Genomic DNA, 12,510 nt, shown 5'->3' with positions numbered 1-12,510 from the left:
GGAGAAGTATGTACTTTGGTTGAGAAGATATTTTCATTCCAAATGATGAAACATGATATCTTTATTAGAAAAAGATCACAAAAATTAAATTTTGACTTGGTGACTTTAAATTTGATGTTTTTTTTTTTATTATTATTAAATATTTTTATGAAATGGTTATTTTTACAATTTAAAATTCAAATTTTTTTTTTCAATTTTTATTTTTCGCATTTAAAATGGCCATATAGGCCAAATGACCTTGTGATACATTTTGAAATCGAAGTCAATGATAGGGACGAGGATTATCCTTTATTAATTTTAATTATGTATTTATATTTTTCATTGTTTCTTGTTGCAGATATATGGGATTGAACCATGACGTATTACATCTCGAAAATTCAATGATGGGCTCGAGAATTATATACTGGGTTTTCATTTAAAAGTTAGTTAAATTGTTAGGCTAAAATAAAACAGAAAGTAAATAGAAATAGGTGAAATAATAGTGATATTAATTGTAATATTTATTAAAAATCTGATGTTTTTAATTGTCTGTAAATGATATAAATATAAATCATGTATAATATGCCGAGTTTGAAAATACATGATTTTTCAAATCATTAATGTCTAGACCATAATTTTAAAATTCATCTCTACTCCGAGTGCCCTGACCACTAAGTCAACTAAAAAACTTGCGAACTAACTTGGCTGAGTCAAAAACAAATTGTTAAACTTATAAATATTGAAAAAATAGTTTTAAATATTTTAACATAAATAAGATTATTTATTTTTATTCTCCAAACATATATAATACATAGCTGAATAATTCAGTCAAGCTTTTGATGCGACTCAGTATATATTAAAGATGAGTCGGCTGACTTGGAAAGTCAGCTCCATCAAGTTTTGGGAGTGGGTCACCTCGAAATCCAGTCAAGTCAAGTTGACCCCCTTAATTAACGATGGGGCTTGTGAATGATTTTTGGTAATTACTTGAGTAATGGATTAATTTTTATTGTTTTATAATAATAATAAATAGATTAATTCACAAAAAATTAACATAATTTACATAAATTAAATATAAATTTGTAGTTGAAGAGTCAAGTTATCTTTAACTAAACTATTTATATTTCTGTATACCCTAGCAATGTCCAAAATGCTACAGATGAATGGGCCAAACGTAGTTGTTTTCCATTTCAAGGATTAATTTATATTTAAATGTTAGTCCCATATTTTTCAAATACAATTATTATTATTTTTTTTCTATAATTAATTCTTAGTAAACCGAAGTAGGTATTATGCCGTGGAACCATTCAATCATGATAACGTAAGAATAATTCTTTTGGATGACTAATCTCTTTGAAATCATGATTTGACGCTCAAAATCAGTTGTTAGGTTCCATATTCTGTTCGTTTACGTATCGATCTAGCCATGGTACCTACTCCATTTTGGCCATAGAGAAATTAGAAAGCAATTTTGCTTAGTTTTCCGTTAACTTTTGACCAAATCTGAGGTGTTGATGACAAATACATGTGCCAGCCATGTGCCATGTCATATTTTTGGGCATCTTATTGCCAGATCTCCCCACATAATATCAGCTTCACTAAATAATTTGGAGGAATAATGTTTCATTAATTTGAATGGATCAAAATAAGTATACCAGCGGAATTTGATGTTGTACGCATCAAAATTTAAAAAGACTTTGCAACTATTTAAATTATAGAAAAGTCTCTAAAATCACACTTGAGCCTATACATTTTAAACAGATCTCATATGATTTAGGTTTGGACTTTCGTAGATAAAACACATGATTTAAATAAAATCAAGTGATCCACATATTAAGTCTTTGACCTTTTTTTTTTTGCTAACCGAGTGTCTAGGCCAGTTTGCGCGCACCACGACTAATCTCGGGGAAAGTCTTAGACCTTACACCCAAATAAATGAATTTGGCCCACCAATAATCCGTAGAATACTTAAAATAGGATTTGGATGAATGTAACCTTTAAACCAACCAATCAAATCTTTTAAATCAAAGATATAGTTGGAAAGGTAATTTAACTTAAGTTTATAAATACCAAAGCCTTATTCATTTAGAGGGGATTTGGATCACTTTCTCTCAAAAAATAGAAGTTCTCCCTTTAAAGAAGAATAAGCTCTCAAGCCCTCCTTTAAAAACGAAACAAAATTCTTTAAGAGAGATTTGAATTCTGATTTAAAAGAAGACCAAGTCCAAAATCTCTTCTTCAGAAGTCAAGAAATTTTTCTCAGCCAATAAAACGCGAAACCCAGAGAAAAGAAAATCTATAGAAACCTTTATCGAGGATCAAGCATCAAAAGCAATCATCTACACGTTAAGAGTCCTTCTTAACCGATTACGTGCAAAGCTCAAAGAGAAAAAAGTTATACACACGTCACCATCTTTATATTTTTAATTTGATTGTTAATTAAAGGATAACACTGAGATCTGTATCTCTTTTTTTTTTTATCAAAATCAATAAAATCATTTACGATCTTATTTCTTAAATCTCGAGATAGATTATGAAATTTGTTATTAACAAATGCACGTGTACAAGGGAAGAGCCATGATTTTTTTATGATGGGGGCAACTAAGAGTCTTCGTTTTTCACCATTATTGCCATTCGCAGTATATAAATTATTTTAGTTTTTAAAATTTTCGTCTAGGGGAAAGTGCCCCCATTGTCATCTCATCAGGGATAAACCTGCCCATGCACGTGTGTAGGGACACATGTGATGCACCTTCTTCAACTCAAGTCCATGGGTTTTTTGTGGCTACACATTTATTACTAGTAAAATGAATTTTAAAATAAAACTATTATCTTTACTGTCATAATGAGAGAAGGCGGAGTAGGAGTGGATCGACACCAAAATTGGAGTGGTCATTAATGCCATCACTTTATTTTTAAATTTAATGTAATTAGGATAATTTTAATTAAAACTCAAGAAAATTGTAACCCACGACCGCATCATCACGTTGCTTAATTTTCAAAAGAGTTGTGCTGGAGTGACCTCAAGATTGTACTTCACATCATACTTTCATGACGTGGAAGTGTGGAAGTGTGTAAGCACCATAGATGTGATATGAGGTACAATCTTAAGGTCACTTTAGCATCATTCGTTTCAAAATTACAAAAATATCATTTTTTATTATGTAATCTTTAAAATCTTTTAATCTATATGTTAAATTACAAATAAACCCTTTTGATACATGTGCCTTTGCCACCTTCTAGTTTCATTTAATGTATTATAGATAATTTATTTTGAAAGCCTTCTAATAGAATTACCAAACGGTATTTTTGTACTTTAACAAATTTATTTCGTAACAATGCTCACCATTATCTCATTATAATAGTAAAAATATTTTTCTTCGAAATATTTACAAACTCAAATAACACCACTAAAAAACCGGAGTTATTTTATTATTTGTAATCATTGACATGATTAATTAACTGTCTAACTAGTAAAACTACGGTGGTCAAGCTCCCAATCTGAGTACACTTCTAGGGTCATTTGGGGGAGAAAACTAGCTATAGTTTTGCTACTCGGTACTTGGGGTAATTGGTGTTATATATATATATATATAGGGGACGGTTCAGCAGCCCTAAAGTTTGCCAAGTTTTGTGTCAAACATTTTTCAAAATATAGGTTAGAAGTTTTGGAATGAGCTGATTTTTTGTGAGGATGATCTCTACGATGACGAGATCATCCTCACCAAAAATCAGCCTATTCAAAAACTTCTAACCCCATCAAAAAGGATTTACAAAAATTGGATGGTCCACGATTCTTCAACTTGTAAACTAGGGTTAGAAGTTTCAAAATGAGCTGATATTTTGTGAGGATGATCTTTTCACCGTAGAGATCATCCTCACAAAAAATCAGCCTATTTCAAAACTTTTAACCCCATCAAAAGTGATTTACAAAAAATGTTTGGCACCAAACTTGGCAAACTTTAGGACTGCCGAACCGCTCCCTATATATATATATATATATAGGGTGAGGTTCAAACGACAACCATTTCAACACACATATAGACAACGTGTTTTGTCTTATATGGGAAAAAATGTTTGGAATGGGCTGATTTTTTGTGAGGATGATCTCTGTGGTGAGGAGATCATCCTTGCCAAAAATCAGCTTATTATGAAACTTCTAGACCGTCCAATTTTTGTTGAAAAATTATAGACCGTCCAATTTTTGTAAATCAATTTTGATGGGGTTACAAGTTTTGGAATGAGATGATTTTTTGCCAGGATGATCCCCTCATCACAGAGATCATCCTCACAAAAAATCAGCCCATTCCAAACATTTTTTCCCATATAAGACAAACACGTTGTCTATATGTGTGTCGCAATGTGTGTTGCAGGAACCCGACCCATATATATATATATATATATATATATATGGGTCAGGTTCCGTAGACACATAAAGCTACTCATAAAGCTACAACGTTTTTGTCTTATATGATTAAAAATGTTTAAAATGGACTGATTTTTTGTGAGGGTGATCTCTATGGTGAGGGAATCATCCTTGCAAAAAATCATCCCATTCCAAAACTTCTAACCCCATCAAAAATGATTTACAAAAATTGGACGGTCTAAAATTTCTCAACTTGTAAACATAGGGTTAGAAGTTTCATAATGGGCTGATTTTTGGTGATGATGATCTCCTCACCATAGAGATCATCCTCACAAAAAATCAGCCCATTCCAAACATTTTTGCCCATATAAGACAAAACGCGTTGTAGCTTTATGAGTAGCTTTATGTGTATACAGATCCTAATCCTATATATATATATTGTCAATGAAATTTTGAAGTTAGGAAAGTTTGATTCCCAGTCCTTTCTTCTCTTATAACCTCTTTTACCCCTTTGTTTTTTTTTTTTCTTTTTAATCCTTTTCTATTATTTGTGACTTGGTATGATGTTTGATCTATTGAGTAACGAATACTACTCGAATTACTTAGTCATGGGTTTAACTAATCTTATGGGAAATGGTTTACTTCTTTCGAAATCCTTTTTAGCTTAGAACACTTTAAAAATCCATGGTGTGAACATTTGCAATTGTGTCAAAGATCTCTCCTACTTCGATCATGCGTTTTTTCTATGTGCTATGCTCGCCGTCACAATTTAAGTAGTTGGAATTTATTACTGGAATTGGCTAGGAACGAAGGATAATCTTCTAGGGTCAACTTGGGACATTCCATCTTCAATACAATCAATTGGATCCAATCTTAGCAAAATAATATCATTCTTATCTCATGGAGATATATGTCCTTATTAAGAAGGTGTTGTTTTATGACAGCTACGAGAATAAATGCTTTAAAACACAAATATAATGTTAGAGAGACATTGACCAATTAATAGATATATAAAGTTAAAGAAGTTGAAACGTGTGCTCAAGCAAACTCGCGGGAGTTAAGCAAAGATAGAGAAGTGGAGAAAATGTGTGCGTGTGTGCTGAGTTTGGGGGACAACATTTTTTTTACACATATGGATGCCAACTAATTTATAAGAACTAACAGCATGACACTATTGTAAAAAAAACATTGAAAAAAATGGACAACATCCGAGCATTGTTGTAAAATACATGGTAACAAATAGTAATCCCCCGATCTGAACCTATGGATTAGGGTCTGGTTACTAATGAAGAATGATTCATGAAAGAAAGAAAAAAATACGTCACCCTAATTGTAAAATCCAATGGTTGGGATTTATATGTATCTCAATGAAAAAAATCTCGTTGACAAATCCTAATAATTGGATTTCATGTTTACACAATAACGGTCGTGTGTTTTTCCATGGGTCATTCTTCATGAATCACTGAAAGTTGACACACCTCCATGTCAAGCTTAAACCTCTTAATAAATGGGCATGCCTAGTGCAGTCTCAGGCTTACTTTTTTGTGTCTCGTGACTAACGTTGCAAATTTCGAACCAATTGACCTACAGACACTCTATACACATATAACCCGAAGATTTAATCAAGTTGTAACAACATATATATTTCAAAAGGAAATCTAAACAGATTCAAATTCATCATTTTCTTCAAATTCTCTTATAATAATTTTTTTTTTAATGAAGTATAAATGATTTTTGATTTCTTTCTATTTTAATAGCTTTAGCATGAACTTAATTTCTTAAAGTATATTTTATTTGACCAAACGATGTATTTTTACAATTCTGTCCACTTTTCAAGAATCATAGTAGAGCATTCTCTTGTGTTACCAAACACATACCATGATTTTCTACTTTCACTTACCAAGTTCTCACAACTCGTTTTGGTGAATATTTGAGATTATATATCCCACATACATGTATAATCTCAAATATTCTCTAATAGACTAATGCAAAGCAAGACCTAATATGATAATTTGAAATATTAGAAGATGAATGAAGGAATACTTTATAATAAATAAATAAATAATCAAAGATTTTCTACAAAGGTTTAAGTTGGATGTAAAACCATGAATTGAAAATGTGATTGAAATTACAATAAAAATAATTTATCATAAAGGTTGAAGAGATTGAAGATAATTGATTTTGAAAAGAAAAATCAATTTTTTCCCCTACGAGAGTTTGTGTCATTAGTCTACGAGAGAAGATCGATAAGGTCGAGGGACACGTCATCAGTTTGAAAACACAGGTAATAAGATATTTAAAAATTTATTTATTCACTAAAACGTGGATGAGCACGTCAAAATCACCCATTTAAATCATTGTTAACGTAACGTAAGTAAACACAATTTAAAATTTTTACTATTCATGAGTAGGTAGCATAGACGTAGAGACCCCAAACAGTCAACCGTTAACAAAACTGATAAGGGCCACGTAAAGTTTCCACATGAGAGGAAAATCAAAATACATATGAGACTTTCAAGCGAAGAAGCTTTAAATTTGGAGAGATTTACCCGCCAGACTAACTGTTGAATTTTTTAATACAAAAACACCCTCGGAGTTTTTGACAACTCCAAATGAACCTTACTTTATGATGTTTGTTACCTATCAAACCTTACTTTATCAAGTTTGTTACTCAGTAAACCTTACAGCTGAGCGGAATCTGAAAACATCATAAGATCCACATTACAAGGTCAATTTGTTACTTAAAACATACCTTGGAGTGGATCATAACCACATCAATTTGAGCCATTCGAAAACATGATTTGAATCCACAGGGTTATAAAGGACAAATTTCTAAGAACTCTGAACAAAAAAATAAAATTTTTCTTTTTTTTTCACCATTAAATTTTAGTTTTAAATTTGGGAGTTTGGTAGTCATGTATTTTCAACACTTTTCGATCAAGCTAAAAAAAGAATCCTTTTTTAAAATTTTGTTCTTTTGGATCTGAGTTTTTCCATGAAATCTAGAAGAACGTGGTGTTGGATTTGCCAATTTGAAAATATATGTAGGCTCGATGTTCCTTAGTAAGATTTAAAATCTAAGTTAGTCATGCATGCCTAATTCATAATGTAAGGTCTGATCAAGTAACAAACTTGATTAGGTAAGAGAGTTTTTATAATAAAATTTCAATAGATAGGTCTGCCCGGTAAATCTCTTTTAAATTTAAGTAAAAAACAAGAGTTATTTTTGGGATACCGTACTCCATGAAGTTGGGTAGCTAAAAAATTTCATATCCTTCTTTATTGCACATGGCACATCATATCTAGGATGCACATTGGATCAGGTCAAATCAAGAATCGAACCAAAACATTTTGGATTGGTTTGGTTATGTTTTATAACTCATCAATTCGGTTCTGATTTACAATTTTGAAAAATGAATTGATTTGGTTCGATTCTTAATTCAGGTAATCTTAGAACTGAACCAAATTCATTATATATATATAGGGTCCTGTTCAGCACCAAACATTTTGGCCAACATTTTAGTCAACCATTTTTGTCCTACATGGGTTAGGAGTTTTGGAATGAGCTGATTTTTGGTGAGGATAATCTTTACGGTGAGGAGATCATCCTCATAAAAAATCAGCCCATTCCAAAACTTCTAGCCCCATGTTTACAAGTTGAAAAATCGTGGACCGTCCATTTTTTGTAAACCATTTTTGATGGGGTTAGAAGTTTTGGATTGAGCTGAGTTTTGGTGATGATGATCTCCTCGCCGTAGAGATCATCCTCACAAAAAATCAGCCCATTCAAAAACTTCTAACCCATGTTTTGAAAAATGTTTTGCCAAATTGTTTGCTAAAATGTTTGGTGTTGAACATTTCCCTATATATATTTAATAAATAAAATTAAATATAACAAAAGGGCTTTCATTGCTTGATTTCTGTATTCTAACAAATTTAGTCACCAATTGAGTGGTCCAAATGACATGGTTCTAACCATCTAATGAGTTTTCAATTTTAAAAAAATCACTTATGTTATTATGTAGATAATTGAGATTATAGAGATATTAATATTATATTGCCAATGTCATTCTCTTTATTACACCTTTTGACTAAAATCATTGATGATTGTGGAATTTTTAGCTCTAAGATTTGATAATTGATGTCTTGATATTTATGTTTACGAAACCCAAGAACCTAACAAATTTGAACTAATGTTGGTTTGGGTTGGTTCAGTTCTAGGGTGTAGTCGGTTTAGTTCCGATTCCGGATTTGCAGAATCGACCAAGTTCGGTTCAATTCCAATCTTACCTTCAACTTGAACTAAATTGAACTGTGTGCACCCCTACATCATATATGTTCCACTTGCACATGAATTGTTAAATAGCCTCTTTAAACTATCTACACGAAAAATTTCAATCTAATTCAAATTCCTAACCAAAAGTTTGGATCGTTTTACATCATAGGTTTGTAATCCTCATACAATCTTCATCATAAAATTCATGATTAAAATAATAATTGAGTGCAATGGTTTAAAAACATAATCACCACTAAAAGTTAAAGTATTGGCGCACCAATTATAAAACATTAAGGGATTTGTTAAGGCAACATAGGACTTGTTTGAAACAGTTCCGAGGAAGAATTAAAGTTGAAATACTTTTACAAGTTGGAGAAATACTATGCATTTGAGAGACAATTATAAAAAAATAAATTATATGGCAAGAGCACAATTTTTGGAGCTAGAAACTCATTTCAGAGCCAATCTTATCACTGCCACACTAGTCTACATTGACTGGATGTGAAAAGGGTTAACGGAAATCACGTGGTCGAAGTGGTGTCGTCACATTGTAGGGTGGAATGGTAGGAAGGAGTGTGAAACTTAATCCCACATCAGACAAGATAACGTCAAATTCTAATCTATAAGGACAAATTATACCCTACATAGTAAAACACATTTTTAAGTCGTGTGGGTTTTGACCCAAAGAGGACAATATTGTATTATTGTGGGCTTAGAGTGTTACAAATGATATCAGAGTTGAGCACAACTCTTCTTGTTTGGTGGGGAGGTTGTCACGGTCTCGTCGGTATGCCATTGGTTGGATGTGGAAAGGTCTATGAAAATCATGTGGTCGAAGTGGAGCAATCATGTTGTAGGGTGGAATGTCAAGGAGGAATGTGAAATTTAATCTCATACCGGACATGAGAATGTACAAATCATATTATGTCGAGATCAAAGGGTATGTCACCAGTTGAAAGCACAAGTAGCTATAATATTTACCTTACCAAGGGAACATGCATGTTCTTATCCCCTTGACTCTTTTGTCAAACCAAGAGAATTCTCTAGAATTTGTGTGTAAAGACCCAATTACCGTTAAGTTATTGTAAACTCCTTCAAGGAAAGTGACTAAAAAGTCCAAAATTCAAGTCCTTAATTACATGCCATTTGGTCTAGTTCTCTAAAGATTTACCCAAATTTAAGGGAGTTTGACATTCCTATCTCTAAATAATAATTCTCTAGAACTTTGAGTGCTTTGTCATCTTAATCCTTTGATCGTCAAGATTGGTGACTCATAGTGGTGCAAAAGACAATAAAAAATAATTGAATGGAGGGCATTTGAAGTCTTTTTTTGTGATTTTCTTAGGAATATTGAAAATTTAATGAAATTGGACAAGTTTATCCCAAGGGTTTCCCAAGAACCTATAAATAAAGACCTCATCCAAGGTATTTGGAAACACAAGGTTTATAACCAAAATTCTATTATTTTTTCTTTTTGAAGCCTTTTAGCATCCCAAAACTCAATTCAAACTTTGTCTCACACACTATTAAAGCCTAAATCAAAACTAAAAAGAAGCCAGGGGGGGGGGGGCAGGGGTGTAAAACATTAAATTTCTGTTTTTATAAAATAATTCCCTCCAATTTCCTCTTCTTTCTACCCCATTTTCTTTATTTTCAAGCATTTTTATATTCTAGCAATAATCTAGTTATTTACTTTCAAAGACATAGAGTGAAAAAGAGTAAATCTTCCCTATGTGAAGTGATCTTCCTCTTCTAAGTCTATAATAATTTCTTCAATAGCATTTTATTTCAAGTCAATTTCAATTTCAAGCACTTTAATTCTTAAATTAACTTTGTTTAGTTATTAAGGGCATAAGGAGGTAGATAGTAATCCCTCACTTAAATGAGGTAATCTCCCCTTACGAAGACTATTAATAAGTTCCTTGGAAGCATTTATGGATACACTATGAGCACACATTACCATCTTTATACCCTAAAAATGCTAAGAGTTAAAGGTAGAGGTCTTCCTAAATCTGCACCTATCTCTCTAAGCCAACAAAAAATAGTCACATAGGGATAATATTCTCATGCTTAAAGTCTTAATTCTACCAATGTTATATTCAACTCATGGATACAATCTACATGGACCAAACCAAAAAAAATGGCTCCCAAGTGAGGATATAAGTATGTAGTAATGCTAAAGGACTCAAAAGAGTGAATTTTCACTTAAGTCCCAAATCCGCAAAAACATCTAGCGAGCATGCCTTTTTATATTTACCTTGCTGATTACCTCTTTTGTTTGATATTACAAATCGAATTATAGTCTATTTACTCTTAACTTCAAAATTACAAAAAATAAAAATAAAAAAAAATAAAAAAAATAAAAAAAGAAAATAAATAAATTCTACTTAACTTGTGATTATACTTTAATAATCATAATTTCATAGGTGGGAAGATGTGCTTGACACATTCCTTATCCCTCAATTGATTGATTGTGAGTCACTTCAAGCAAAAAAAAAAAAGATTTTTTAAAACTCATTTTTATGGTGCTCATTCACACCTTTAACATTGAATGGTGGCGACTTTTAAATGCATATAGATGAGGTTAAATCTTTTTTTGAACCTCACGTATCTACACCTCCACTTCCCCAATATAAATCCGCCCTTGGATCACGCTTAAGTGAATGGACCAGGCCCAATACTTAATTAATTTAATTATTTGTTATTAAAATTTATAAATTATATTACGGTTGATTAAAAATTTAATTCAAAATCTTATTAAGGTTTTTTAAATTATCAATTTAATGCTTTTAATGTTAGTTTCATGATTTTTAAAATTTTAAAATTGTTGATAAATTCGTTAGATTTTATCAATTTTTTTGCGAAAAATTGTTTTGGTCAGAAAATGACAATTTCTATATCTTGAGTCGTGTTTCCCTAGTATAGAATGATTTTTAAGACTTCTTTAGTGTGGAATATCTCATCCGAGTAGTGAAAACTATATAAAGTGAACACAATCTCTTAGAACACTCACCCATCATCGTGAAAATAGGGTGTCTACATTACCCCATTGCAAAATGCAAAATTAGGTACCTCATGATTGAAAGTCAACACCCTTTTTTATATATAAATTTATGCTAATTTTTTTATTTATTTAAATTTTCTGAAGTATCTTTCAAAATATTTAAATTCAAATTTGACTGTAAATTGATGAACACAAATGATGCTGACTTTTGTTCAAAGAATAAACCTGCATTTTGCATTGGTAAACATTACGCTTATTTCATCTCTTCTCTGTTGATCTACTCTTTTGACTCGAATGATTCATGTCTTCAACCCAATGTAATAAAATCAAAGCCGTCCTTCTTTCTCTCTCTCTCTCTCTCTTTGTTTTTTCTTCTCTTTTCCAAATAAGTTCTATTTTTCTCAATTTCTCGTGTTGTCATCACTATTTCTATTTCCCATTTAGGACTTAAAATGGACTGGATTTTATCCAAAATTTGAGTTATTCAAATTTGACTTTAATGGGTTTGATTCCTTCAAGAAAATCCAAATAAAAAAAAGAGTCTGATATGGGTTGATTTCCCTTGACCCGAGTTAGATACAGATTCATCCCTATATTCGTCTAGATTCGAATGATATATTATTTTGTAAATTATATTTTATATTTTTAAGATATTTTTTTAATAAATAATGAGTCTTGGGCATAGTAACTAGGGACTCTCTTAACAAAAGAAGAGGTATTTAGTTCAAGTCTCATGTTTTGTAATTTTTATTGAAATAGCCTTTAACGGGGATCCGAATTGGATTCAAATCCGGATTTGGATTCAAATAAAAAATCGGATATGAATATACTCATATCTTACCTGACCCCACCCGTTTTAAGCTCTGTTCCCATTTCTCCCCCTCT

Source organism: Akebia trifoliata, chromosome 11 (genome assembly GCF_017979445.1).
Source record: "Akebia trifoliata isolate Shusen 1 chromosome 11, ASM1797944v1, whole genome shotgun sequence".
Lineage (NCBI taxonomy): Eukaryota > Viridiplantae > Streptophyta > Magnoliopsida > Ranunculales > Lardizabalaceae > Akebia > Akebia trifoliata.
This window is presented reverse-complemented; position numbering follows the sequence as displayed.